Source organism: Triticum urartu, unplaced genomic scaffold (assembly GCF_056163025.1).
Source record: "Triticum urartu cultivar PI428250 unplaced genomic scaffold, HENAU_Tu73 scaffold283, whole genome shotgun sequence".
NCBI classification, from domain to species: domain Eukaryota; kingdom Viridiplantae; phylum Streptophyta; class Magnoliopsida; order Poales; family Poaceae; genus Triticum; species Triticum urartu.
Window position 1 is genome coordinate 19,277 of NW_028260458.1, and position 22,907 is coordinate 42,183.

The following is a 22,907-nucleotide window of genomic DNA, read 5'->3' on the forward strand; positions in this document are numbered from 1 at the left end:
TGAGGAACAGAACGCACGTGCGTGATATATATTAAGCCTGCCATCATATTTTTGACATTTGCGATATGTTTTAGCTCGGAGCTCGTTAGTCACGCGGCTAGGGAGAGTTGGGGCGCGAAAAGCGCGTTGTGAAAGGGGTGTAAAATACGTGTTGCTGCGGTATAGAGGGAGGGGTGGAAATAGTGGTAAACTCGTCTTCGTAGTTGAGCGAGAGAGTAAGTAGTATAGGGCATTATCCATTAGTAGGCGACGGTTGTAATGGTAGTAAGAATGTATAGCCGTCTTTGCAGCGGACGTGGGAGTGGGAAGCATAAGGGATGAAGCCGGGGGTAACATGTCGGATGCGATCATACCAGCACTAAAGCACCGGATCCCATCAGAACTCCGAAGTTAAGCGTGCTTGGGCGAGAGTAGTACTAGGATGGGTGACCTCCTGGGAAGTCCTCGTGTTGCATTCCCTTTTTAATTATTTTTGTACGTACGTGAGGAACAGAACGCACGTGCGTGATATATATTAAGCCTGCCATCATATTTTTGACATTTGCGATATGTTTTAGCTCGGAGCTCGTTAGTCACGCGGCTAGGGAGAGTTGGGGCGCGAAAAGCGCGTTGTGAAAGGGGTGTAAAATACGTGTTGCTGCGGTATAGAGGGAGGGGTGGAAATAGTGGTAAACTCGTCTTCGTAGTTGAGCGAGAGAGTAAGTAGTATAGGGCATTATCCATTAGTAGGCGACGGTTGTAATGGTAGTAAGAATGTATAGCCGTCTTTGCAGCGGACGTGGGAGTGGGAAGCATAAGGGATGAAGCCGGGGGTAACATGTCGGATGCGATCATACCAGCACTAAAGCACCGGATCCCATCAGAACTCCGAAGTTAAGCGTGCTTGGGCGAGAGTAGTACTAGGATGGGTGACCTCCTGGGAAGTCCTCGTGTTGCATTCCCTTTTTAATTATTTTTGTACGTACGTGAGGAACAGAACGCACGTGCGTGATATATATTAAGCCTGCCATCATATTTTTGACATTTGCGATATGTTTTAGCTCGGAGCTCGTTAGTCACGCGGCTAGGGAGAGTTGGGGCGCGAAAAGCGCGTTGTGAAAGGGGTGTAAAATACGTGTTGCTGCGGTATAGAGGGAGGGGTGGAAATAGTGGTAAACTCGTCTTCGTAGTTGAGCGAGAGAGTAAGTAGTATAGGGCATTATCCATTAGTAGGCGACGGTTGTAATGGTAGTAAGAATGTATAGCCGTCTTTGCAGCGGACGTGGGAGTGGGAAGCATAAGGGATGAAGCCGGGGGTAACATGTCGGATGCGATCATACCAGCACTAAAGCACCGGATCCCATCAGAACTCCGAAGTTAAGCGTGCTTGGGCGAGAGTAGTACTAGGATGGGTGACCTCCTGGGAAGTCCTCGTGTTGCATTCCCTTTTTAATTATTTTTGTACGTACGTGAGGAACAGAACGCACGTGCGTGATATATATTAAGCCTGCCATCATATTTTTGACATTTGCGATATGTTTTAGCTCGGAGCTCGTTAGTCACGCGGCTAGGGAGAGTTGGGGCGCGAAAAGCGCGTTGTGAAAGGGGTGTAAAATACGTGTTGCTGCGGTATAGAGGGAGGGGTGGAAATAGTGGTAAACTCGTCTTCGTAGTTGAGCGAGAGAGTAAGTAGTATAGGGCATTATCCATTAGTAGGCGACGGTTGTAATGGTAGTAAGAATGTATAGCCGTCTTTGCAGCGGACGTGGGAGTGGGAAGCATAAGGGATGAAGCCGGGGGGGTAACATGTCGGATGCGATCATACCAGCACTAAAGCACCGGATCCCATCAGAACTCCGAAGTTAAGCGTGCTTGGGCGAGAGTAGTACTAGGATGGGTGACCTCCTGGGAAGTCCTCGTGTTGCATTCCCTTTTTAATTATTTTTGTACGTACGTGAGGAACAGAACGCACGTGCGTGATATATATTAAGCCTGCCATCATATTTTTGACATTTGCGATATGTTTTAGCTCGGAGCTCGTTAGTCACGCGGCTAGGGAGAGTTGGGGCGCGAAAAGCGCGTTGTGAAAGGGGTGTAAAATACGTGTTGCTGCGGTATAGAGGGAGGGGTGGAAATAGTGGTAAACTCGTCTTCGTAGTTGAGCGAGAGAGTAAGTAGTATAGGGCATTATCCATTAGTAGGCGACGGTTGTAATGGTAGTAAGAATGTATAGCCGTCTTTGCAGCGGACGTGGGAGTGGGAAGCATAAGGGATGAAGCCGGGGGTAACATGTCGGATGCGATCATACCAGCACTAAAGCACCGGATCCCATCAGAACTCCGAAGTTAAGCGTGCTTGGGCGAGAGTAGTACTAGGATGGGTGACCTCCTGGGAAGTCCTCGTGTTGCATTCCCTTTTTAATTATTTTTGTACGTACGTGAGGAACAGAACGCACTGTGCGTGATATATATTAAGCCTGCCATCATATTTTTGACATTTGCGATATGTTTTAGCTCGGAGCTCGTTAGTCACGCGGCTAGGGAGAGTTGGGGCGCGAAAAGCGCGTTGTGAAAGGGGTGTAAAATACGTGTTGCTGCGGTATAGAGGGAGGGGTGGAAATAGTGGTAAACTCGTCTTCGTAGTTGAGCGAGAGAGTAAGTAGTATAGGGCATTATCCATTAGTAGGCGACGGTTGTAATGGTAGTAAGAATGTATAGCCGTCTTTGCAGCGGACGTGGGAGTGGGAAGCATAAGGGATGAAGCCGGGGGTAACATGTCGGATGCGATCATACCAGCACTAAAGCACCGGATCCCATCAGAACTCCGAAGTTAAGCGTGCTTGGGCGAGAGTAGTACTAGGATGGGTGACCTCCTGGGAAGTCCTCGTGTTGCATTCCCTTTTTAATTATTTTTGTACGTACGTGAGGAACAGAACGCACGTGCGTGATATATATTAAGCCTGCCATCATATTTTTGACATTTGCGATATGTTTTAGCTCGGAGCTCGTTAGTCACGCGGCTAGGGAGAGTTGGGGCGCGAAAAGCGCGTTGTGAAAGGGGTGTAAAATACGTGTTGCTGCGGTATAGAGGGAGGGGTGGAAATAGTGGTAAACTCGTCTTCGTAGTTGAGCGAGAGAGTAAGTAGTATAGGGCATTATCCATTAGTAGGCGACGGTTGTAATGGTAGTAAGAATGTATAGCCGTCTTTGCAGCGGACGTGGGAGTGGGAAGCATAAGGGATGAAGCCGGGGGTAACATGTCGGATGCGATCATACCAGCACTAAAGCACCGGATCCCATCAGAACTCCGAAGTTAAGCGTGCTTGGGCGAGAGTAGTACTAGGATGGGTGACCTCCTGGGAAGTCCTCGTGTTGCATTCCCTTTTTAATTATTTTTGTACGTACGTGAGGAACAGAACGCACGTGCGTGATATATATTAAGCCTGCCATCATATTTTTGACATTTGCGATATGTTTTAGCTCGGAGCTCGTTAGTCACGCGGCTAGGGAGAGTTGGGGCGCGAAAAGCGCGTTGTGAAAGGGGTGTAAAATACGTGTTGCTGCGGTATAGAGGGAGGGGTGGAAATAGTGGTAAACTCGTCTTCGTAGTTGAGCGAGAGAGTAAGTAGTATAGGGCATTATCCATTAGTAGGCGACGGTTGTAATGGTAGTAAGAATGTATAGCCGTCTTTGCAGCGGACGTGGGAGTGGGAAGCATAAGGGATGAAGCCGGGGGTAACATGTCGGATGCGATCATACCAGCACTAAAGCACCGGATCCCATCAGAACTCCGAAGTTAAGCGTGCTTGGGCGAGAGTAGTACTAGGATGGGTGACCTCCTGGGAAGTCCTCGTGTTGCATTCCCTTTTTAATTATTTTTGTACGTACGTGAGGAACAGAACGCACGTGCGTGATATATATTAAGCCTGCCATCATATTTTTGACATTTGCGATATGTTTTAGCTCGGAGCTCGTTAGTCACGCGGCTAGGGAGAGTTGGGGCGCGAAAAGCGCGTTGTGAAAGGGGTGTAAAATACGTGTTGCTGCGGTATAGAGGGAGGGGTGGAAATAGTGGTAAACTCGTCTTCGTAGTTGAGCGAGAGAGTAAGTAGTATAGGGCATTATCCATTAGTAGGCGACGGTTGTAATGGTAGTAAGAATGTATAGCCGTCTTTGCAGCGGACGTGGGAGTGGGAAGCATAAGGGATGAAGCCGGGGGTAACATGTCGGATGCGATCATACCAGCACTAAAGCACCGGATCCCATCAGAACTCCGAAGTTAAGCGTGCTTGGGCGAGAGTAGTACTAGGATGGGTGACCTCCTGGGAAGTCCTCGTGTTGCATTCCCTTTTTAATTATTTTTGTACGTACGTGAGGAACAGAACGCACGTGCGTGATATATATTAAGCCTGCCATCATATTTTTGACATTTGCGATATGTTTTAGCTCGGAGCTCGTTAGTCACGCGGCTAGGGAGAGTTGGGGCGCGAAAAGCGCGTTGTGAAAGGGGTGTAAAATACGTGTTGCTGCGGTATAGAGGGAGGGGTGGAAATAGTGGTAAACTCGTCTTCGTAGTTGAGCGAGAGAGTAAGTAGTATAGGGCATTATCCATTAGTAGGCGACGGTTGTAATGGTAGTAAGAATGTATAGCCGTCTTTGCAGCGGACGTGGGAGTGGGAAGCATAAGGGATGAAGCCGGGGGTAACATGTCGGATGCGATCATACCAGCACTAAAGCACCGGATCCCATCAGAACTCCGAAGTTAAGCGTGCTTGGGCGAGAGTAGTACTAGGATGGGTGACCTCCTGGGAAGTCCTCGTGTTGCATTCCCTTTTTAATTATTTTTGTACGTACGTGAGGAACAGAACGCACGTGCGTGATATATATTAAGCCTGCCATCATATTTTTGACATTTGCGATATGTTTTAGCTCGGAGCTCGTTAGTCACGCGGCTAGGGAGAGTTGGGGCGCGAAAAGCGCGTTGTGAAAGGGGTGTAAAATACGTGTTGCTGCGGTATAGAGGGAGGGGTGGAAATAGTGGTAAACTCGTCTTCGTAGTTGAGCGAGAGAGTAAGTAGTATAGGGCATTATCCATTAGTAGGCGACGGTTGTAATGGTAGTAAGAATGTATAGCCGTCTTTGCAGCGGACGTGGGAGTGGGAAGCATAAGGGATGAAGCCGGGGGTAACATGTCGGATGCGATCATACCAGCACTAAAGCACCGGATCCCATCAGAACTCCGAAGTTAAGCGTGCTTGGGCGAGAGTAGTACTAGGATGGGTGACCTCCTGGGAAGTCCTCGTGTTGCATTCCCTTTTTAATTATTTTTGTACGTACGTGAGGAACAGAACGCACGTGCGTGATATATATTAAGCCTGCCATCATATTTTTGACATTTGCGATATGTTTTAGCTCGGAGCTCGTTAGTCACGCGGCTAGGGAGAGTTGGGGCGCGAAAAGCGCGTTGTGAAAGGGGTGTAAAATACGTGTTGCTGCGGTATAGAGGGAGGGGTGGAAATAGTGGTAAACTCGTCTTCGTAGTTGAGCGAGAGAGTAAGTAGTATAGGGCATTATCCATTAGTAGGCGACGGTTGTAATGGTAGTAAGAATGTATAGCCGTCTTTGCAGCGGACGTGGGAGTGGGAAGCATAAGGGATGAAGCCGGGGGTAACATGTCGGATGCGATCATACCAGCACTAAAGCACCGGATCCCATCAGAACTCCGAAGTTAAGCGTGCTTGGGCGAGAGTAGTACTAGGATGGGTGACCTCCTGGGAAGTCCTCGTGTTGCATTCCCTTTTTAATTATTTTTGTACGTACGTGAGGAACAGAACGCACGTGCGTGATATATATTAAGCCTGCCATCATATTTTTGACATTTGCGATATGTTTTAGCTCGGAGCTCGTTAGTCACGCGGCTAGGGAGAGTTGGGGCGCGAAAAGCGCGTTGTGAAAGGGGTGTAAAATACGTGTTGCTGCGGTATAGAGGGAGGGGTGGAAATAGTGGTAAACTCGTCTTCGTAGTTGAGCGAGAGAGTAAGTAGTATAGGGCATTATCCATTAGTAGGCGACGGTTGTAATGGTAGTAAGAATGTATAGCCGTCTTTGCAGCGGACGTGGGAGTGGGAAGCATAAGGGATGAAGCCGGGGGTAACATGTCGGATGCGATCATACCAGCACTAAAGCACCGGATCCCATCAGAACTCCGAAGTTAAGCGTGCTTGGGCGAGAGTAGTACTAGGATGGGTGACCTCCTGGGAAGTCCTCGTGTTGCATTCCCTTTTTAATTATTTTTGTACGTACGTGAGGAACAGAACGCACGTGCGTGATATATATTAAGCCTGCCATCATATTTTTGACATTTGCGATATGTTTTAGCTCGGAGCTCGTTAGTCACGCGGCTAGGGAGAGTTGGGGCGCGAAAAGCGCGTTGTGAAAGGGGTGTAAAATACGTGTTGCTGCGGTATAGAGGGAGGGGTGGAAATAGTGGTAAACTCGTCTTCGTAGTTGAGCGAGAGAGTAAGTAGTATAGGGCATTATCCATTAGTAGGCGACGGTTGTAATGGTAGTAAGAATGTATAGCCGTCTTTGCAGCGGACGTGGGAGTGGGAAGCATAAGGGATGAAGCCGGGGGTAACATGTCGGATGCGATCATACCAGCACTAAAGCACCGGATCCCATCAGAACTCCGAAGTTAAGCGTGCTTGGGCGAGAGTAGTACTAGGATGGGTGACCTCCTGGGAAGTCCTCGTGTTGCATTCCCTTTTTAATTATTTTTGTACGTACGTGAGGAACAGAACGCACGTGCGTGATATATATTAAGCCTGCCATCATATTTTTGACATTTGCGATATGTTTTAGCTCGGAGCTCGTTAGTCACGCGGCTAGGGAGAGTTGGGGCGCGAAAAGCGCGTTGTGAAAGGGGTGTAAAATACGTGTTGCTGCGGTATAGAGGGAGGGGTGGAAATAGTGGTAAACTCGTCTTCGTAGTTGAGCGAGAGAGTAAGTAGTATAGGGCATTATCCATTAGTAGGCGACGGTTGTAATGGTAGTAAGAATGTATAGCCGTCTTTGCAGCGGACGTGGGAGTGGGAAGCATAAGGGATGAAGCCGGGGGTAACATGTCGGATGCGATCATACCAGCACTAAAGCACCGGATCCCATCAGAACTCCGAAGTTAAGCGTGCTTGGGCGAGAGTAGTACTAGGATGGGTGACCTCCTGGGAAGTCCTCGTGTTGCATTCCCTTTTTAATTATTTTTGTACGTACGTGAGGAACAGAACGCACGTGCGTGATATATATTAAGCCTGCCATCATATTTTTGACATTTGCGATATGTTTTAGCTCGGAGCTCGTTAGTCACGCGGCTAGGGAGAGTTGGGGCGCGAAAAGCGCGTTGTGAAAGGGGTGTAAAATACGTGTTGCTGCGGTATAGAGGGAGGGGTGGAAATAGTGGTAAACTCGTCTTCGTAGTTGAGCGAGAGAGTAAGTAGTATAGGGCATTATCCATTAGTAGGCGACGGTTGTAATGGTAGTAAGAATGTATAGCCGTCTTTGCAGCGGACGTGGGAGTGGGAAGCATAAGGGATGAAGCCGGGGGTAACATGTCGGATGCGATCATACCAGCACTAAAGCACCGGATCCCATCAGAACTCCGAAGTTAAGCGTGCTTGGGCGAGAGTAGTACTAGGATGGGTGACCTCCTGGGAAGTCCTCGTGTTGCATTCCCTTTTTAATTATTTTTGTACGTACGTGAGGAACAGAACGCACGTGCGTGATATATATTAAGCCTGCCATCATATTTTTGACATTTGCGATATGTTTTAGCTCGGAGCTCGTTAGTCACGCGGCTAGGGAGAGTTGGGGCGCGAAAAGCGCGTTGTGAAAGGGGTGTAAAATACGTGTTGCTGCGGTATAGAGGGAGGGGTGGAAATAGTGGTAAACTCGTCTTCGTAGTTGAGCGAGAGAGTAAGTAGTATAGGGCATTATCCATTAGTAGGCGACGGTTGTAATGGTAGTAAGAATGTATAGCCGTCTTTGCAGCGGACGTGGGAGTGGGAAGCATAAGGGATGAAGCCGGGGGTAACATGTCGGATGCGATCATACCAGCACTAAAGCACCGGATCCCATCAGAACTCCGAAGTTAAGCGTGCTTGGGCGAGAGTAGTACTAGGATGGGTGACCTCCTGGGAAGTCCTCGTGTTGCATTCCCTTTTTAATTATTTTTGTACGTACGTGAGGAACAGAACGCACGTGCGTGATATATATTAAGCCTGCCATCATATTTTTGACATTTGCGATATGTTTTAGCTCGGAGCTCGTTAGTCACGCGGCTAGGGAGAGTTGGGGCGCGAAAAGCGCGTTGTGAAAGGGGTGTAAAATACGTGTTGCTGCGGTATAGAGGGAGGGGTGGAAATAGTGGTAAACTCGTCTTCGTAGTTGAGCGAGAGAGTAAGTAGTATAGGGCATTATCCATTAGTAGGCGACGGTTGTAATGGTAGTAAGAATGTATAGCCGTCTTTGCAGCGGACGTGGGAGTGGGAAGCATAAGGGATGAAGCCGGGGGTAACATGTCGGATGCGATCATACCAGCACTAAAGCACCGGATCCCATCAGAACTCCGAAGTTAAGCGTGCTTGGGCGAGAGTAGTACTAGGATGGGTGACCTCCTGGGAAGTCCTCGTGTTGCATTCCCTTTTTAATTATTTTTGTACGTACGTGAGGAACAGAACGCACGTGCGTGATATATATTAAGCCTGCCATCATATTTTTGACATTTGCGATATGTTTTAGCTCGGAGCTCGTTAGTCACGCGGCTAGGGAGAGTTGGGGCGCGAAAAGCGCGTTGTGAAAGGGGTGTAAAATACGTGTTGCTGCGGTATAGAGGGAGGGGTGGAAATAGTGGTAAACTCGTCTTCGTAGTTGAGCGAGAGAGTAAGTAGTATAGGGCATTATCCATTAGTAGGCGACGGTTGTAATGGTAGTAAGAATGTATAGCCGTCTTTGCAGCGGACGTGGGAGTGGGAAGCATAAGGGATGAAGCCGGGGGTAACATGTCGGATGCGATCATACCAGCACTAAAGCACCGGATCCCATCAGAACTCCGAAGTTAAGCGTGCTTGGGCGAGAGTAGTACTAGGATGGGTGACCTCCTGGGAAGTCCTCGTGTTGCATTCCCTTTTTAATTATTTTTGTACGTACGTGAGGAACAGAACGCACGTGCGTGATATATATTAAGCCTGCCATCATATTTTTGACATTTGCGATATGTTTTAGCTCGGAGCTCGTTAGTCACGCGGCTAGGGAGAGTTGGGGCGCGAAAAGCGCGTTGTGAAAGGGGTGTAAAATACGTGTTGCTGCGGTATAGAGGGAGGGGTGGAAATAGTGGTAAACTCGTCTTCGTAGTTGAGCGAGAGAGTAAGTAGTATAGGGCATTATCCATTAGTAGGCGACGGTTGTAATGGTAGTAAGAATGTATAGCCGTCTTTGCAGCGGACGTGGGAGTGGGAAGCATAAGGGATGAAGCCGGGGGTAACATGTCGGATGCGATCATACCAGCACTAAAGCACCGGATCCCATCAGAACTCCGAAGTTAAGCGTGCTTGGGCGAGAGTAGTACTAGGATGGGTGACCTCCTGGGAAGTCCTCGTGTTGCATTCCCTTTTTAATTATTTTTGTACGTACGTGAGGAACAGAACGCACGTGCGTGATATATATTAAGCCTGCCATCATATTTTTGACATTTGCGATATGTTTTAGCTCGGAGCTCGTTAGTCACGCGGCTAGGGAGAGTTGGGGCGCGAAAAGCGCGTTGTGAAAGGGGTGTAAAATACGTGTTGCTGCGGTATAGAGGGAGGGGTGGAAATAGTGGTAAACTCGTCTTCGTAGTTGAGCGAGAGAGTAAGTAGTATAGGGCATTATCCATTAGTAGGCGACGGTTGTAATGGTAGTAAGAATGTATAGCCGTCTTTGCAGCGGACGTGGGAGTGGGAAGCATAAGGGATGAAGCCGGGGGTAACATGTCGGATGCGATCATACCAGCACTAAAGCACCGGATCCCATCAGAACTCCGAAGTTAAGCGTGCTTGGGCGAGAGTAGTACTAGGATGGGTGACCTCCTGGGAAGTCCTCGTGTTGCATTCCCTTTTTAATTATTTTTGTACGTACGTGAGGAACAGAACGCACGTGCGTGATATATATTAAGCCTGCCATCATATTTTTGACATTTGCGATATGTTTTAGCTCGGAGCTCGTTAGTCACGCGGCTAGGGAGAGTTGGGGCGCGAAAAGCGCGTTGTGAAAGGGGTGTAAAATACGTGTTGCTGCGGTATAGAGGGAGGGGTGGAAATAGTGGTAAACTCGTCTTCGTAGTTGAGCGAGAGAGTAAGTAGTATAGGGCATTATCCATTAGTAGGCGACGGTTGTAATGGTAGTAAGAATGTATAGCCGTCTTTGCAGCGGACGTGGGAGTGGGAAGCATAAGGGATGAAGCCGGGGGTAACATGTCGGATGCGATCATACCAGCACTAAAGCACCGGATCCCATCAGAACTCCGAAGTTAAGCGTGCTTGGGCGAGAGTAGTACTAGGATGGGTGACCTCCTGGGAAGTCCTCGTGTTGCATTCCCTTTTTAATTATTTTTGTACGTACGTGAGGAACAGAACGCACGTGCGTGATATATATTAAGCCTGCCATCATATTTTTGACATTTGCGATATGTTTTAGCTCGGAGCTCGTTAGTCACGCGGCTAGGGAGAGTTGGGGCGCGAAAAGCGCGTTGTGAAAGGGGTGTAAAATACGTGTTGCTGCGGTATAGAGGGAGGGGTGGAAATAGTGGTAAACTCGTCTTCGTAGTTGAGCGAGAGAGTAAGTAGTATAGGGCATTATCCATTAGTAGGCGACGGTTGTAATGGTAGTAAGAATGTATAGCCGTCTTTGCAGCGGACGTGGGAGTGGGAAGCATAAGGGATGAAGCCGGGGGTAACATGTCGGATGCGATCATACCAGCACTAAAGCACCGGATCCCATCAGAACTCCGAAGTTAAGCGTGCTTGGGCGAGAGTAGTACTAGGATGGGTGACCTCCTGGGAAGTCCTCGTGTTGCATTCCCTTTTTAATTATTTTTGTACGTACGTGAGGAACAGAACGCACGTGCGTGATATATATTAAGCCTGCCATCATATTTTTGACATTTGCGATATGTTTTAGCTCGGAGCTCGTTAGTCACGCGGCTAGGGAGAGTTGGGGCGCGAAAAGCGCGTTGTGAAAGGGGTGTAAAATACGTGTTGCTGCGGTATAGAGGGAGGGGTGGAAATAGTGGTAAACTCGTCTTCGTAGTTGAGCGAGAGAGTAAGTAGTATAGGGCATTATCCATTAGTAGGCGACGGTTGTAATGGTAGTAAGAATGTATAGCCGTCTTTGCAGCGGACGTGGGAGTGGGAAGCATAAGGGATGAAGCCGGGGGTAACATGTCGGATGCGATCATACCAGCACTAAAGCACCGGATCCCATCAGAACTCCGAAGTTAAGCGTGCTTGGGCGAGAGTAGTACTAGGATGGGTGACCTCCTGGGAAGTCCTCGTGTTGCATTCCCTTTTTAATTATTTTTGTACGTACGTGAGGAACAGAACGCACGTGCGTGATATATATTAAGCCTGCCATCATATTTTTGACATTTGCGATATGTTTTAGCTCGGAGCTCGTTAGTCACGCGGCTAGGGAGAGTTGGGGCGCGAAAAGCGCGTTGTGAAAGGGGTGTAAAATACGTGTTGCTGCGGTATAGAGGGAGGGGTGGAAATAGTGGTAAACTCGTCTTCGTAGTTGAGCGAGAGAGTAAGTAGTATAGGGCATTATCCATTAGTAGGCGACGGTTGTAATGGTAGTAAGAATGTATAGCCGTCTTTGCAGCGGACGTGGGAGTGGGAAGCATAAGGGATGAAGCCGGGGGTAACATGTCGGATGCGATCATACCAGCACTAAAGCACCGGATCCCATCAGAACTCCGAAGTTAAGCGTGCTTGGGCGAGAGTAGTACTAGGATGGGTGACCTCCTGGGAAGTCCTCGTGTTGCATTCCCTTTTTAATTATTTTTGTACGTACGTGAGGAACAGAACGCACGTGCGTGATATATATTAAGCCTGCCATCATATTTTTGACATTTGCGATATGTTTTAGCTCGGAGCTCGTTAGTCACGCGGCTAGGGAGAGTTGGGGCGCGAAAAGCGCGTTGTGAAAGGGGTGTAAAATACGTGTTGCTGCGGTATAGAGGGAGGGGTGGAAATAGTGGTAAACTCGTCTTCGTAGTTGAGCGAGAGAGTAAGTAGTATAGGGCATTATCCATTAGTAGGCGACGGTTGTAATGGTAGTAAGAATGTATAGCCGTCTTTGCAGCGGACGTGGGAGTGGGAAGCATAAGGGATGAAGCCGGGGGTAACATGTCGGATGCGATCATACCAGCACTAAAGCACCGGATCCCATCAGAACTCCGAAGTTAAGCGTGCTTGGGCGAGAGTAGTACTAGGATGGGTGACCTCCTGGGAAGTCCTCGTGTTGCATTCCCTTTTTAATTATTTTTGTACGTACGTGAGGAACAGAACGCACGTGCGTGATATATATTAAGCCTGCCATCATATTTTTGACATTTGCGATATGTTTTAGCTCGGAGCTCGTTAGTCACGCGGCTAGGGAGAGTTGGGGCGCGAAAAGCGCGTTGTGAAAGGGGTGTAAAATACGTGTTGCTGCGGTATAGAGGGAGGGGTGGAAATAGTGGTAAACTCGTCTTCGTAGTTGAGCGAGAGAGTAAGTAGTATAGGGCATTATCCATTAGTAGGCGACGGTTGTAATGGTAGTAAGAATGTATAGCCGTCTTTGCAGCGGACGTGGGAGTGGGAAGCATAAGGGATGAAGCCGGGGGTAACATGTCGGATGCGATCATACCAGCACTAAAGCACCGGATCCCATCAGAACTCCGAAGTTAAGCGTGCTTGGGCGAGAGTAGTACTAGGATGGGTGACCTCCTGGGAAGTCCTCGTGTTGCATTCCCTTTTTAATTATTTTTGTACGTACGTGAGGAACAGAACGCACGTGCGTGATATATATTAAGCCTGCCATCATATTTTTGACATTTGCGATATGTTTTAGCTCGGAGCTCGTTAGTCACGCGGCTAGGGAGAGTTGGGGCGCGAAAAGCGCGTTGTGAAAGGGGTGTAAAATACGTGTTGCTGCGGTATAGAGGGAGGGGTGGAAATAGTGGTAAACTCGTCTTCGTAGTTGAGCGAGAGAGTAAGTAGTATAGGGCATTATCCATTAGTAGGCGACGGTTGTAATGGTAGTAAGAATGTATAGCCGTCTTTGCAGCGGACGTGGGAGTGGGAAGCATAAGGGATGAAGCCGGGGGTAACATGTCGGATGCGATCATACCAGCACTAAAGCACCGGATCCCATCAGAACTCCGAAGTTAAGCGTGCTTGGGCGAGAGTAGTACTAGGATGGGTGACCTCCTGGGAAGTCCTCGTGTTGCATTCCCTTTTTAATTATTTTTGTACGTACGTGAGGAACAGAACGCACGTGCGTGATATATATTAAGCCTGCCATCATATTTTTGACATTTGCGATATGTTTTAGCTCGGAGCTCGTTAGTCACGCGGCTAGGGAGAGTTGGGGCGCGAAAAGCGCGTTGTGAAAGGGGTGTAAAATACGTGTTGCTGCGGTATAGAGGGAGGGGTGGAAATAGTGGTAAACTCGTCTTCGTAGTTGAGCGAGAGAGTAAGTAGTATAGGGCATTATCCATTAGTAGGCGACGGTTGTAATGGTAGTAAGAATGTATAGCCGTCTTTGCAGCGGACGTGGGAGTGGGAAGCATAAGGGATGAAGCCGGGGGTAACATGTCGGATGCGATCATACCAGCACTAAAGCACCGGATCCCATCAGAACTCCGAAGTTAAGCGTGCTTGGGCGAGAGTAGTACTAGGATGGGTGACCTCCTGGGAAGTCCTCGTGTTGCATTCCCTTTTTAATTATTTTTGTACGTACGTGAGGAACAGAACGCACGTGCGTGATATATATTAAGCCTGCCATCATATTTTTGACATTTGCGATATGTTTTAGCTCGGAGCTCGTTAGTCACGCGGCTAGGGAGAGTTGGGGCGCGAAAAGCGCGTTGTGAAAGGGGTGTAAAATACGTGTTGCTGCGGTATAGAGGGAGGGGTGGAAATAGTGGTAAACTCGTCTTCGTAGTTGAGCGAGAGAGTAAGTAGTATAGGGCATTATCCATTAGTAGGCGACGGTTGTAATGGTAGTAAGAATGTATAGCCGTCTTTGCAGCGGACGTGGGAGTGGGAAGCATAAGGGATGAAGCCGGGGGTAACATGTCGGATGCGATCATACCAGCACTAAAGCACCGGATCCCATCAGAACTCCGAAGTTAAGCGTGCTTGGGCGAGAGTAGTACTAGGATGGGTGACCTCCTGGGAAGTCCTCGTGTTGCATTCCCTTTTTAATTATTTTTGTACGTACGTGAGGAACAGAACGCACGTGCGTGATATATATTAAGCCTGCCATCATATTTTTGACATTTGCGATATGTTTTAGCTCGGAGCTCGTTAGTCACGCGGCTAGGGAGAGTTGGGGCGCGAAAAGCGCGTTGTGAAAGGGGTGTAAAATACGTGTTGCTGCGGTATAGAGGGAGGGGTGGAAATAGTGGTAAACTCGTCTTCGTAGTTGAGCGAGAGAGTAAGTAGTATAGGGCATTATCCATTAGTAGGCGACGGTTGTAATGGTAGTAAGAATGTATAGCCGTCTTTGCAGCGGACGTGGGAGTGGGAAGCATAAGGGATGAAGCCGGGGGTAACATGTCGGATGCGATCATACCAGCACTAAAGCACCGGATCCCATCAGAACTCCGAAGTTAAGCGTGCTTGGGCGAGAGTAGTACTAGGATGGGTGACCTCCTGGGAAGTCCTCGTGTTGCATTCCCTTTTTAATTATTTTTGTACGTACGTGAGGAACAGAACGCACGTGCGTGATATATATTAAGCCTGCCATCATATTTTTGACATTTGCGATATGTTTTAGCTCGGAGCTCGTTAGTCACGCGGCTAGGGAGAGTTGGGGCGCGAAAAGCGCGTTGTGAAAGGGGTGTAAAATACGTGTTGCTGCGGTATAGAGGGAGGGGTGGAAATAGTGGTAAACTCGTCTTCGTAGTTGAGCGAGAGAGTAAGTAGTATAGGGCATTATCCATTAGTAGGCGACGGTTGTAATGGTAGTAAGAATGTATAGCCGTCTTTGCAGCGGACGTGGGAGTGGGAAGCATAAGGGATGAAGCCGGGGGTAACATGTCGGATGCGATCATACCAGCACTAAAGCACCGGATCCCATCAGAACTCCGAAGTTAAGCGTGCTTGGGCGAGAGTAGTACTAGGATGGGTGACCTCCTGGGAAGTCCTCGTGTTGCATTCCCTTTTTAATTATTTTTGTACGTACGTGAGGAACAGAACGCACGTGCGTGATATATATTAAGCCTGCCATCATATTTTTGACATTTGCGATATGTTTTAGCTCGGAGCTCGTTAGTCACGCGGCTAGGGAGAGTTGGGGCGCGAAAAGCGCGTTGTGAAAGGGGTGTAAAATACGTGTTGCTGCGGTATAGAGGGAGGGGTGGAAATAGTGGTAAACTCGTCTTCGTAGTTGAGCGAGAGAGTAAGTAGTATAGGGCATTATCCATTAGTAGGCGACGGTTGTAATGGTAGTAAGAATGTATAGCCGTCTTTGCAGCGGACGTGGGAGTGGGAAGCATAAGGGATGAAGCCGGGGGTAACATGTCGGATGCGATCATACCAGCACTAAAGCACCGGATCCCATCAGAACTCCGAAGTTAAGCGTGCTTGGGCGAGAGTAGTACTAGGATGGGTGACCTCCTGGGAAGTCCTCGTGTTGCATTCCCTTTTTAATTATTTTTGTACGTACGTGAGGAACAGAACGCACGTGCGTGATATATATTAAGCCTGCCATCATATTTTTGACATTTGCGATATGTTTTAGCTCGGAGCTCGTTAGTCACGCGGCTAGGGAGAGTTGGGGCGCGAAAAGCGCGTTGTGAAAGGGGTGTAAAATACGTGTTGCTGCGGTATAGAGGGAGGGGTGGAAATAGTGGTAAACTCGTCTTCGTAGTTGAGCGAGAGAGTAAGTAGTATAGGGCATTATCCATTAGTAGGCGACGGTTGTAATGGTAGTAAGAATGTATAGCCGTCTTTGCAGCGGACGTGGGAGTGGGAAGCATAAGGGATGAAGCCGGGGGTAACATGTCGGATGCGATCATACCAGCACTAAAGCACCGGATCCCATCAGAACTCCGAAGTTAAGCGTGCTTGGGCGAGAGTAGTACTAGGATGGGTGACCTCCTGGGAAGTCCTCGTGTTGCATTCCCTTTTTAATTATTTTTGTACGTACGTGAGGAACAGAACGCACGTGCGTGATATATATTAAGCCTGCCATCATATTTTTGACATTTGCGATATGTTTTAGCTCGGAGCTCGTTAGTCACGCGGCTAGGGAGAGTTGGGGCGCGAAAAGCGCGTTGTGAAAGGGGTGTAAAATACGTGTTGCTGCGGTATAGAGGGAGGGGTGGAAATAGTGGTAAACTCGTCTTCGTAGTTGAGCGAGAGAGTAAGTAGTATAGGGCATTATCCATTAGTAGGCGACGGTTGTAATGGTAGTAAGAATGTATAGCCGTCTTTGCAGCGGACGTGGGAGTGGGAAGCATAAGGGATGAAGCCGGGGGTAACATGTCGGATGCGATCATACCAGCACTAAAGCACCGGATCCCATCAGAACTCCGAAGTTAAGCGTGCTTGGGCGAGAGTAGTACTAGGATGGGTGACCTCCTGGGAAGTCCTCGTGTTGCATTCCCTTTTTAATTATTTTTGTACGTACGTGAGGAACAGAACGCACGTGCGTGATATATATTAAGCCTGCCATCATATTTTTGACATTTGCGATATGTTTTAGCTCGGAGCTCGTTAGTCACGCGGCTAGGGAGAGTTGGGGCGCGAAAAGCGCGTTGTGAAAGGGGTGTAAAATACGTGTTGCTGCGGTATAGAGGGAGGGGTGGAAATAGTGGTAAACTCGTCTTCGTAGTTGAGCGAGAGAGTAAGTAGTATAGGGCATTATCCATTAGTAGGCGACGGTTGTAATGGTAGTAAGAATGTATAGCCGTCTTTGCAGCGGACGTGGGAGTGGGAAGCATAAGGGATGAAGCCGGGGGTAACATGTCGGATGCGATCATACCAGCACTAAAGCACCGGATCCCATCAGAACTCCGAAGTTAAGCGTGCTTGGGCGAGAGTAGTACTAGGATGGGTGACCTCCTGGGAAGTCCTCGTGTTGCATTCCCTTTTTAATTATTTTTGTACGTACGTGAGGAACAGAACGCACGTGCGTGATATATATTAAGCCTGCCATCATATTTTTGACATTTGCGATATGTTTTAGCTCGGAGCTCGTTAGTCACGCGGCTAGGGAGAGTTGGGGCGCGAAAAGCGCGTTGTGAAAGGGGTGTAAAATACGTGTTGCTGCGGTATAGAGGGAGGGGTGGAAATAGTGGTAAACTCGTCTTCGTAGTTGAGCGAGAGAGTAAGTAGTATAGGGCATTATCCATTAGTAGGCGACGGTTGTAATGGTAGTAAGAATGTATAGCCGTCTTTGCAGCGGACGTGGGAGTGGGAAGCATAAGGGATGAAGCCGGGGGTAACATGTCGGATGCGATCATACCAGCACTAAAGCACCGGATCCCATCAGAACTCCGAAGTTAAGCGTGCTTGGGCGAGAGTAGTACTAGGATGGGTGACCTCCTGGGAAGTCCTCGTGTTGCATTCCCTTTTTAATTATTTTTGTACGTACGTGAGGAACAGAACGCACGTGCGTGATATATATTAAGCCTGCCATCATATTTTTGACATTTGCGATATGTTTTAGCTCGGAGCTCGTTAGTCACGCGGCTAGGGAGAGTTGGGGCGCGAAAAGCGCGTTGTGAAAGGGGTGTAAAATACGTGTTGCTGCGGTATAGAGGGAGGGGTGGAAATAGTGGTAAACTCGTCTTCGTAGTTGAGCGAGAGAGTAAGTAGTATAGGGCATTATCCATTAGTAGGCGACGGTTGTAATGGTAGTAAGAATGTATAGCCGTCTTTGCAGCGGACGTGGGAGTGGGAAGCATAAGGGATGAAGCCGGGGGTAACATGTCGGATGCGATCATACCAGCACTAAAGCACCGGATCCCATCAGAACTCCGAAGTTAAGCGTGCTTGGGCGAGAGTAGTACTAGGATGGGTGACCTCCTGGGAAGTCCTCGTGTTGCATTCCCTTTTTAATTATTTTTGTACGTACGTGAGGAACAGAACGCACGTGCGTGATATATATTAAGCCTGCCATCATATTTTTGACATTTGCGATATGTTTTAGCTCGGAGCTCGTTAGTCACGCGGCTAGGGAGAGTTGGGGCGCGAAAAGCGCGTTGTGAAAGGGGTGTAAAATACGTGTTGCTGCGGTATAGAGGGAGGGGTGGAAATAGTGGTAAACTCGTCTTCGTAGTTGAGCGAGAGAGTAAGTAGTATAGGGCATTATCCATTAGTAGGCGACGGTTGTAATGGTAGTAAGAATGTATAGCCGTCTTTGCAGCGGACGTGGGAGTGGGAAGCATAAGGGATGAAGCCGGGGGTAACATGTCGGATGCGATCATACCAGCACTAAAGCACCGGATCCCATCAGAACTCCGAAGTTAAGCGTGCTTGGGCGAGAGTAGTACTAGGATGGGTGACCTCCTGGGAAGTCCTCGTGTTGCATTCCCTTTTTAATTATTTTTGTACGTACGTGAGGAACAGAACGCACGTGCGTGATATATATTAAGCCTGCCATCATATTTTTGACATTTGCGATATGTTTTAGCTCGGAGCTCGTTAGTCACGCGGCTAGGGAGAGTTGGGGCGCGAAAAGCGCGTTGTGAAAGGGGTGTAAAATACGTGTTGCTGCGGTATAGAGGGAGGGGTGGAAATAGTGGTAAACTCGTCTTCGTAGTTGAGCGAGAGAGTAAGTAGTATAGGGCATTATCCATTAGTAGGCGACGGTTGTAATGGTAGTAAGAATGTATAGCCGTCTTTGCAGCGGACGTGGGAGTGGGAAGCATAAGGGATGAAGCCGGGGGTAACATGTCGGATGCGATCATACCAGCACTAAAGCACCGGATCCCATCAGAACTCCGAAGTTAAGCGTGCTTGGGCGAGAGTAGTACTAGGATGGGTGACCTCCTGGGAAGTCCTCGTGTTGCATTCCCTTTTTAATTATTTTTGTACGTACGTGAGGAACAGAACGCACGTGCGTGATATATATTAAGCCTGCCATCATATTTTTGACATTTGCGATATGTTTTAGCTCGGAGCTCGTTAGTCACGCGGCTAGGGAGAGTTGGGGCGCGAAAAGCGCGTTGTGAAAGGGGTGTAAAATACGTGTTGCTGCGGTATAGAGGGAGGGGTGGAAATAGTGGTAAACTCGTCTTCGTAGTTGAGCGAGAGAGTAAGTAGTATAGGGCATTATCCATTAGTAGGCGACGGTTGTAATGGTAGTAAGAATGTATAGCCGTCTTTGCAGCGGACGTGGGAGTGGGAAGCATAAGGGATGAAGCCGGGGGTAACATGTCGGATGCGATCATACCAGCACTAAAGCACCGGATCCCATCAGAACTCCGAAGTTAAGCGTGCTTGGGCTGAGAGTAGTACTAGGATGGGTGACCTCCTGGGAAGTCCTCGTGTTGCATTCCCTTTTTAATTATTTTTGTACGTACGTGAGGAACAGAACGCACGTGCGTGATATATATTAAGCCTGCCATCATATTTTTGACATTTGCGATATGTTTTAGCTCGGAGCTCGTTAGTCACGCGGCTAGGGAGAGTTGGGGCGCGAAAAGCGCGTTGTGAAAGGGGTGTAAAATACGTGTTGCTGCGGTATAGAGGGAGGGGTGGAAATAGTGGTAAACTCGTCTTCGTAGTTGAGCGAGAGAGTAAGTAGTATAGGGCATTATCCATTAGTAGGCGACGGTTGTAATGGTAGTAAGAATGTATAGCCGTCTTTGCAGCGGACGTGGGAGTGGGAAGCATAAGGGATGAAGCCGGGGGTAACATGTCGGATGCGATCATACCAGCACTAAAGCACCGGATCCCATCAGAACTCCGAAGTTAAGCGTGCTTGGGCGAGAGTAGTACTAGGATGGGTGACCTCCTGGGAAGTCCTCGTGTTGCATTCCCTTTTTAATTATTTTTGTACGTACGTGAGGAACAGAACGCACGTGCGTGATATATATTAAGCCTGCCATCATATTTTTGACATTTGCGATATGTTTTAGCTCGGAGCTCGTTAGTCACGCGGCTAGGGAGAGTTGGGGCGCGAAAAGCGCGTTGTGAAAGGGGTGTAAAATACGTGTTGCTGCGGTATAGAGGGAGGGGTGGAAATAGTGGTAAACTCGTCTTCGTAGTTGAGCGAGAGAGTAAGTAGTATAGGGCATTATCCATTAGTAGGCGACGGTTGTAATGGTAGTAAGAATGTATAGCCGTCTTTGCAGCGGACGTGGGAGTGGGAAGCATAAGGGATGAAGCCGGGGGTAACATGTCGGATGCGATCATACCAGCACTAAAGCACCGGATCCCATCAGAACTCCGAAGTTAAGCGTGCTTGGGCGAGAGTAGTACTAGGATGGGTGACCTCCTGGGAAGTCCTCGTGTTGCATTCCCTTTTTAATTATTTTTGTACGTACGTGAGGAACAGAACGCACGTGCGTGATATATATTAAGCCTGCCATCATATTTTTGACATTTGCGATATGTTTTAGCTCGGAGCTCGTTAGTCACGCGGCTAGGGAGAGTTGGGGCGCGAAAAGCGCGTTGTGAAAGGGGTGTAAAATACGTGTTGCTGCGGTATAGAGGGAGGGGTGGAAATAGTGGTAAACTCGTCTTCGTAGTTGAGCGAGAGAGTAAGTAGTATAGGGCATTATCCATTAGTAGGCGACGGTTGTAATGGTAGTAAGAATGTATAGCCGTCTTTGCAGCGGACGTGGGAGTGGGAAGCATAAGGGATGAAGCCGGGGGTAACATGTCGGATGCGATCATACCAGCACTAAAGCACCGGATCCCATCAGAACTCCGAAGTTAAGCGTGCTTGGGCGAGAGTAGTACTAGGATGGGTGACCTCCTGGGAAGTCCTCGTGTTGCATTCCCTTTTTAATTATTTTTGTACGTACGTGAGGAACAGAACGCACGTGCGTGATATATATTAAGCCTGCCATCATATTTTTGACATTTGCGATATGTTTTAGCTCGGAGCTCGTTAGTCACGCGGCTAGGGAGAGTTGGGGCGCGAAAAGCGCGTTGTGAAAGGGGTGTAAAATACGTGTTGCTGCGGTATAGAGGGAGGGGTGGAAATAGTGGTAAACTCGTCTTCGTAGTTGAGCGAGAGAGTAAGTAGTATAGGGCATTATCCATTAGTAGGCGACGGTTGTAATGGTAGTAAGAATGTATAGCCGTCTTTGCAGCGGACGTGGGAGTGGGAAGCATAAGGGATGAAGCCGGGGGTAACATGTCGGATGCGATCATACCAGCACTAAAGCACCGGATCCCATCAGAACTCCGAAGTTAAGCGTGCTTGGGCGAGAGTAGTACTAGGATGGGTGACCTCCTGGGAAGTCCTCGTGTTGCATTCCCTTTTTAATTATTTTTGTACGTACGTGAGGAACAGAACGCACGTGCGTGATATATATTAAGCCTGCCATCATATTTTTGACATTTGCGATATGTTTTAGCTCGGAGCTCGTTAGTCACGCGGCTAGGGAGAGTTGGGGCGCGAAAAGCGCGTTGTGAAAGGGGTGTAAAATACGTGTTGCTGCGGTATAGAGGGAGGGGTGGAAATAGTGGTAAACTCGTCTTCGTAGTTGAGCGAGAGAGTAAGTAGTATAGGGCATTATCCATTAGTAGGCGACGGTTGTAATGGTAGTAAGAATGTATAGCCGTCTTTGCAGCGGACGTGGGAGTGGGAAGCATAAGGGATGAAGCCGGGGGTAACATGTCGGATGCGATCATACCAGCACTAAAGCACCGGATCCCATCAGAACTCCGAAGTTAAGCGTGCTTGGGCGAGAGTAGTACTAGGATGGGTGACCTCCTGGGAAGTCCTCGTGTTGCATTCCCTTTTTAATTATTTTTGTACGTACGTGAGGAACAGAACGCACGTGCGTGATATATATTAAGCCTGCCATCATATTTTTGACATTTGCGATATGTTTTAGCTCGGAGCTCGTTAGTCACGCGGCTAGGGAGAGTTGGGGCGCGAAAAGCGCGTTGTGAAAGGGGTGTAAAATACGTGTTGCTGCGGTATAGAGGGAGGGGTGGAAATAGTGGTAAACTCGTCTTCGTAGTTGAGCGAGAGAGTAAGTAGTATAGGGCATTATCCATTAGTAGGCGACGGTTGTAATGGTAGTAAGAATGTATAGCCGTCTTTGCAGCGGACGTGGGAGTGGGAAGCATAAGGGATGAAGCCGGGGGTAACATGTCGGATGCGATCATACCAGCACTAAAGCACCGGATCCCATCAGAACTCCGAAGTTAAGCGTGCTTGGGCGAGAGTAGTACTAGGATGGGTGACCTCCTGGGAAGTCCTCGTGTTGCATTCCCTTTTTAATTATTTTTGTACGTACGTGAGGAACAGAACGCACGTGCGTGATATATATTAAGCCTGCCATCATATTTTTGACATTTGCGATATGTTTTAGCTCGGAGCTCGTTAGTCACGCGGCTAGGGAGAGTTGGGGCGCGAAAAGCGCGTTGTGAAAGGGGTGTAAAATACGTGTTGCTGCGGTATAGAGGGAGGGGTGGAAATAGTGGTAAACTCGTCTTCGTA

At 48.4% G+C, this 22,907-nt stretch overlaps 47 non-coding genes across 47 annotated transcripts; all 47 read left to right on the forward strand.

The window, feature by feature from the left end:
* The first annotated feature begins 339 nt into the window (after positions 1-339).
* LOC147951464 (5S ribosomal RNA) lies at positions 340-458 on the forward strand. The gene has a single exon (XR_015613773.1). It is a non-coding gene; the product is annotated as a 5S ribosomal RNA (ribosomal RNA).
* A 364-nt stretch (positions 459-822) lies between these two features.
* LOC147951465 (5S ribosomal RNA) lies at positions 823-941 on the forward strand. The gene has a single exon (XR_015613774.1). It is a non-coding gene; the product is annotated as a 5S ribosomal RNA (ribosomal RNA).
* A 364-nt stretch (positions 942-1,305) lies between these two features.
* On the forward strand, positions 1,306-1,424 carry LOC147951466 (5S ribosomal RNA). The gene has a single exon (XR_015613775.1). It is a non-coding gene; the product is annotated as a 5S ribosomal RNA (ribosomal RNA).
* A 366-nt stretch (positions 1,425-1,790) lies between these two features.
* LOC147951467 (5S ribosomal RNA) lies at positions 1,791-1,909 on the forward strand. The gene has a single exon (XR_015613776.1). It is a non-coding gene; the product is annotated as a 5S ribosomal RNA (ribosomal RNA).
* A 364-nt stretch (positions 1,910-2,273) lies between these two features.
* Positions 2,274-2,392, forward strand: LOC147951468 (5S ribosomal RNA). Its single transcript, XR_015613777.1, has one exon. It is a non-coding gene; the product is annotated as a 5S ribosomal RNA (ribosomal RNA).
* Positions 2,393-2,757: 365 nt separating this feature from the next.
* On the forward strand, positions 2,758-2,876 carry LOC147951469 (5S ribosomal RNA). Its single transcript, XR_015613778.1, has one exon. It is a non-coding gene; the product is annotated as a 5S ribosomal RNA (ribosomal RNA).
* Positions 2,877-3,240: 364 nt separating this feature from the next.
* LOC147951470 (5S ribosomal RNA) lies at positions 3,241-3,359 on the forward strand. Its single transcript, XR_015613780.1, has one exon. It is a non-coding gene; the product is annotated as a 5S ribosomal RNA (ribosomal RNA).
* Positions 3,360-3,723: 364 nt separating this feature from the next.
* LOC147951471 (5S ribosomal RNA) lies at positions 3,724-3,842 on the forward strand. The gene has a single exon (XR_015613781.1). It is a non-coding gene; the product is annotated as a 5S ribosomal RNA (ribosomal RNA).
* Positions 3,843-4,206: 364 nt separating this feature from the next.
* Positions 4,207-4,325, forward strand: LOC147951472 (5S ribosomal RNA). Its single transcript, XR_015613782.1, has one exon. It is a non-coding gene; the product is annotated as a 5S ribosomal RNA (ribosomal RNA).
* Positions 4,326-4,689: 364 nt separating this feature from the next.
* On the forward strand, positions 4,690-4,808 carry LOC147951473 (5S ribosomal RNA). The gene has a single exon (XR_015613783.1). It is a non-coding gene; the product is annotated as a 5S ribosomal RNA (ribosomal RNA).
* A 364-nt stretch (positions 4,809-5,172) lies between these two features.
* On the forward strand, positions 5,173-5,291 carry LOC147951474 (5S ribosomal RNA). The gene has a single exon (XR_015613784.1). It is a non-coding gene; the product is annotated as a 5S ribosomal RNA (ribosomal RNA).
* A 364-nt stretch (positions 5,292-5,655) lies between these two features.
* On the forward strand, positions 5,656-5,774 carry LOC147951475 (5S ribosomal RNA). Its single transcript, XR_015613699.1, has one exon. It is a non-coding gene; the product is annotated as a 5S ribosomal RNA (ribosomal RNA).
* A 364-nt stretch (positions 5,775-6,138) lies between these two features.
* On the forward strand, positions 6,139-6,257 carry LOC147951476 (5S ribosomal RNA). Its single transcript, XR_015613700.1, has one exon. It is a non-coding gene; the product is annotated as a 5S ribosomal RNA (ribosomal RNA).
* Positions 6,258-6,621: 364 nt separating this feature from the next.
* LOC147951477 (5S ribosomal RNA) lies at positions 6,622-6,740 on the forward strand. Its single transcript, XR_015613701.1, has one exon. It is a non-coding gene; the product is annotated as a 5S ribosomal RNA (ribosomal RNA).
* Positions 6,741-7,104: 364 nt separating this feature from the next.
* On the forward strand, positions 7,105-7,223 carry LOC147951478 (5S ribosomal RNA). The gene has a single exon (XR_015613702.1). It is a non-coding gene; the product is annotated as a 5S ribosomal RNA (ribosomal RNA).
* Positions 7,224-7,587: 364 nt separating this feature from the next.
* Positions 7,588-7,706, forward strand: LOC147951479 (5S ribosomal RNA). Its single transcript, XR_015613703.1, has one exon. It is a non-coding gene; the product is annotated as a 5S ribosomal RNA (ribosomal RNA).
* Positions 7,707-8,070: 364 nt separating this feature from the next.
* LOC147951480 (5S ribosomal RNA) lies at positions 8,071-8,189 on the forward strand. Its single transcript, XR_015613705.1, has one exon. It is a non-coding gene; the product is annotated as a 5S ribosomal RNA (ribosomal RNA).
* Positions 8,190-8,553: 364 nt separating this feature from the next.
* Positions 8,554-8,672, forward strand: LOC147951481 (5S ribosomal RNA). The gene has a single exon (XR_015613706.1). It is a non-coding gene; the product is annotated as a 5S ribosomal RNA (ribosomal RNA).
* Positions 8,673-9,036: 364 nt separating this feature from the next.
* LOC147951482 (5S ribosomal RNA) lies at positions 9,037-9,155 on the forward strand. The gene has a single exon (XR_015613707.1). It is a non-coding gene; the product is annotated as a 5S ribosomal RNA (ribosomal RNA).
* A 364-nt stretch (positions 9,156-9,519) lies between these two features.
* LOC147951483 (5S ribosomal RNA) lies at positions 9,520-9,638 on the forward strand. The gene has a single exon (XR_015613708.1). It is a non-coding gene; the product is annotated as a 5S ribosomal RNA (ribosomal RNA).
* A 364-nt stretch (positions 9,639-10,002) lies between these two features.
* Positions 10,003-10,121, forward strand: LOC147951484 (5S ribosomal RNA). Its single transcript, XR_015613709.1, has one exon. It is a non-coding gene; the product is annotated as a 5S ribosomal RNA (ribosomal RNA).
* A 364-nt stretch (positions 10,122-10,485) lies between these two features.
* Positions 10,486-10,604, forward strand: LOC147951485 (5S ribosomal RNA). Its single transcript, XR_015613710.1, has one exon. It is a non-coding gene; the product is annotated as a 5S ribosomal RNA (ribosomal RNA).
* Positions 10,605-10,968: 364 nt separating this feature from the next.
* On the forward strand, positions 10,969-11,087 carry LOC147951486 (5S ribosomal RNA). The gene has a single exon (XR_015613711.1). It is a non-coding gene; the product is annotated as a 5S ribosomal RNA (ribosomal RNA).
* Positions 11,088-11,451: 364 nt separating this feature from the next.
* LOC147951487 (5S ribosomal RNA) lies at positions 11,452-11,570 on the forward strand. Its single transcript, XR_015613712.1, has one exon. It is a non-coding gene; the product is annotated as a 5S ribosomal RNA (ribosomal RNA).
* A 364-nt stretch (positions 11,571-11,934) lies between these two features.
* Positions 11,935-12,053, forward strand: LOC147951488 (5S ribosomal RNA). The gene has a single exon (XR_015613713.1). It is a non-coding gene; the product is annotated as a 5S ribosomal RNA (ribosomal RNA).
* Positions 12,054-12,417: 364 nt separating this feature from the next.
* Positions 12,418-12,536, forward strand: LOC147951489 (5S ribosomal RNA). The gene has a single exon (XR_015613714.1). It is a non-coding gene; the product is annotated as a 5S ribosomal RNA (ribosomal RNA).
* A 364-nt stretch (positions 12,537-12,900) lies between these two features.
* LOC147951490 (5S ribosomal RNA) lies at positions 12,901-13,019 on the forward strand. Its single transcript, XR_015613716.1, has one exon. It is a non-coding gene; the product is annotated as a 5S ribosomal RNA (ribosomal RNA).
* A 364-nt stretch (positions 13,020-13,383) lies between these two features.
* Positions 13,384-13,502, forward strand: LOC147951491 (5S ribosomal RNA). The gene has a single exon (XR_015613717.1). It is a non-coding gene; the product is annotated as a 5S ribosomal RNA (ribosomal RNA).
* Positions 13,503-13,866: 364 nt separating this feature from the next.
* On the forward strand, positions 13,867-13,985 carry LOC147951492 (5S ribosomal RNA). The gene has a single exon (XR_015613718.1). It is a non-coding gene; the product is annotated as a 5S ribosomal RNA (ribosomal RNA).
* A 364-nt stretch (positions 13,986-14,349) lies between these two features.
* On the forward strand, positions 14,350-14,468 carry LOC147951493 (5S ribosomal RNA). Its single transcript, XR_015613719.1, has one exon. It is a non-coding gene; the product is annotated as a 5S ribosomal RNA (ribosomal RNA).
* Positions 14,469-14,832: 364 nt separating this feature from the next.
* Positions 14,833-14,951, forward strand: LOC147951494 (5S ribosomal RNA). Its single transcript, XR_015613720.1, has one exon. It is a non-coding gene; the product is annotated as a 5S ribosomal RNA (ribosomal RNA).
* Positions 14,952-15,315: 364 nt separating this feature from the next.
* Positions 15,316-15,434, forward strand: LOC147951495 (5S ribosomal RNA). The gene has a single exon (XR_015613721.1). It is a non-coding gene; the product is annotated as a 5S ribosomal RNA (ribosomal RNA).
* A 364-nt stretch (positions 15,435-15,798) lies between these two features.
* Positions 15,799-15,917, forward strand: LOC147951496 (5S ribosomal RNA). Its single transcript, XR_015613722.1, has one exon. It is a non-coding gene; the product is annotated as a 5S ribosomal RNA (ribosomal RNA).
* Positions 15,918-16,281: 364 nt separating this feature from the next.
* LOC147951497 (5S ribosomal RNA) lies at positions 16,282-16,400 on the forward strand. Its single transcript, XR_015613723.1, has one exon. It is a non-coding gene; the product is annotated as a 5S ribosomal RNA (ribosomal RNA).
* Positions 16,401-16,764: 364 nt separating this feature from the next.
* LOC147951498 (5S ribosomal RNA) lies at positions 16,765-16,883 on the forward strand. Its single transcript, XR_015613724.1, has one exon. It is a non-coding gene; the product is annotated as a 5S ribosomal RNA (ribosomal RNA).
* Positions 16,884-17,247: 364 nt separating this feature from the next.
* Positions 17,248-17,366, forward strand: LOC147951499 (5S ribosomal RNA). Its single transcript, XR_015613725.1, has one exon. It is a non-coding gene; the product is annotated as a 5S ribosomal RNA (ribosomal RNA).
* Positions 17,367-17,730: 364 nt separating this feature from the next.
* LOC147951500 (5S ribosomal RNA) lies at positions 17,731-17,849 on the forward strand. Its single transcript, XR_015613727.1, has one exon. It is a non-coding gene; the product is annotated as a 5S ribosomal RNA (ribosomal RNA).
* A 364-nt stretch (positions 17,850-18,213) lies between these two features.
* LOC147951501 (5S ribosomal RNA) lies at positions 18,214-18,332 on the forward strand. The gene has a single exon (XR_015613728.1). It is a non-coding gene; the product is annotated as a 5S ribosomal RNA (ribosomal RNA).
* A 364-nt stretch (positions 18,333-18,696) lies between these two features.
* LOC147951502 (5S ribosomal RNA) lies at positions 18,697-18,815 on the forward strand. The gene has a single exon (XR_015613729.1). It is a non-coding gene; the product is annotated as a 5S ribosomal RNA (ribosomal RNA).
* Positions 18,816-19,179: 364 nt separating this feature from the next.
* LOC147951503 (5S ribosomal RNA) lies at positions 19,180-19,298 on the forward strand. Its single transcript, XR_015613730.1, has one exon. It is a non-coding gene; the product is annotated as a 5S ribosomal RNA (ribosomal RNA).
* Positions 19,299-19,662: 364 nt separating this feature from the next.
* On the forward strand, positions 19,663-19,782 carry LOC147951504 (5S ribosomal RNA). The gene has a single exon (XR_015613739.1). It is a non-coding gene; the product is annotated as a 5S ribosomal RNA (ribosomal RNA).
* Positions 19,783-20,146: 364 nt separating this feature from the next.
* LOC147951505 (5S ribosomal RNA) lies at positions 20,147-20,265 on the forward strand. Its single transcript, XR_015613731.1, has one exon. It is a non-coding gene; the product is annotated as a 5S ribosomal RNA (ribosomal RNA).
* Positions 20,266-20,629: 364 nt separating this feature from the next.
* LOC147951506 (5S ribosomal RNA) lies at positions 20,630-20,748 on the forward strand. Its single transcript, XR_015613732.1, has one exon. It is a non-coding gene; the product is annotated as a 5S ribosomal RNA (ribosomal RNA).
* Positions 20,749-21,112: 364 nt separating this feature from the next.
* Positions 21,113-21,231, forward strand: LOC147951507 (5S ribosomal RNA). Its single transcript, XR_015613733.1, has one exon. It is a non-coding gene; the product is annotated as a 5S ribosomal RNA (ribosomal RNA).
* Positions 21,232-21,595: 364 nt separating this feature from the next.
* LOC147951508 (5S ribosomal RNA) lies at positions 21,596-21,714 on the forward strand. The gene has a single exon (XR_015613734.1). It is a non-coding gene; the product is annotated as a 5S ribosomal RNA (ribosomal RNA).
* Positions 21,715-22,078: 364 nt separating this feature from the next.
* On the forward strand, positions 22,079-22,197 carry LOC147951509 (5S ribosomal RNA). Its single transcript, XR_015613735.1, has one exon. It is a non-coding gene; the product is annotated as a 5S ribosomal RNA (ribosomal RNA).
* Positions 22,198-22,561: 364 nt separating this feature from the next.
* Positions 22,562-22,680, forward strand: LOC147951510 (5S ribosomal RNA). The gene has a single exon (XR_015613736.1). It is a non-coding gene; the product is annotated as a 5S ribosomal RNA (ribosomal RNA).
* The last annotated feature ends 227 nt before the right edge of the window (positions 22,681-22,907 follow it).